The following is a 378-nucleotide window of genomic DNA, read 5'->3' as shown; positions in this document are numbered from 1 at the left end:
GATCGCTGGATGAAGATGGATCTGCTTTTGTGGCGTCTGATGCTTGAATTTCTAAGTTCATGAAGCGCAATGATCTCTCACTGGGCAAAAGAACAAATTTAACAGTTTTGTCGGACGCTGTGCCGGGGGGAGTGCCGTCAGCTACATGAAGTATCTCATTAGTAATCTCCCGTGTTTCGCGCTTGAGAGAACTATTTTAATGGACGAAATCGCTGTTTATTTTGAGGATCCACGAGATACAACTGTCGACATCACCGGACCACGCCTGGTTGTACTCCGTTCGCCAGGGTTTGCATCCATGCGGATCACGGTAGTGTTAGTTAGCTGTGACTGCACGTGGCCGGAAGCTTCCACCACTCGTGATATGGAAGGAAAAGA

Source organism: Plasmopara halstedii (assembly GCF_900000015.1).
Source record: "Plasmopara halstedii genome assembly, contig: Scaffold_2061, whole genome shotgun sequence".
Taxonomy (NCBI): domain Eukaryota; phylum Oomycota; class Peronosporomycetes; order Peronosporales; family Peronosporaceae; genus Plasmopara; species Plasmopara halstedii.
This window is presented reverse-complemented; position numbering follows the sequence as displayed.